The 279-nt window shown below is 30.1% G+C and overlaps 1 protein-coding gene across 7 annotated transcripts in view; it reads right to left on the bottom strand.

Moving 5' to 3' along the window:
- The window catches only part of LOC119590805, a gene marked incomplete at its 5' end in the record, with an annotated part of 14,711 nt that overhangs the window by 13,018 nt on the left and 1,414 nt on the right, over nt 1-279 (bottom strand).

Genomic DNA, 279 nt, shown 5'->3' with positions numbered 1-279 from the left:
TTTACTAAGAACAAAAAAATATATATTAATAATAACTTTTAGGCTGAGTGCAGGCATTAGGCCTTGCTAGTTGCACCTTGCTTATTAGTACCTCTACCCTCAAATCATGCACAAGAAGAAAAGTAGTCAAATCTTTCAGATTGCAATCCTTTTTCTAGTTTCTAACCATATGTCAAATTGTAAAAAAAATAATAACTGAGAATGTATCAATTGATAACAAATAATGATGGGAAGCAAACTGAACAAATATACTTCAAATATCTTGCAAGGAGATAGAAT

This window comes from Penaeus monodon, chromosome 27 (assembly GCF_015228065.2).
Source record: "Penaeus monodon isolate SGIC_2016 chromosome 27, NSTDA_Pmon_1, whole genome shotgun sequence".
Classification (NCBI taxonomy): Eukaryota; Metazoa; Arthropoda; class Malacostraca; order Decapoda; family Penaeidae; genus Penaeus; species Penaeus monodon.
The sequence above is the reverse complement of the archived record's forward strand: the minus strand, read 5'-3'. Positions and strand labels throughout refer to the sequence as shown.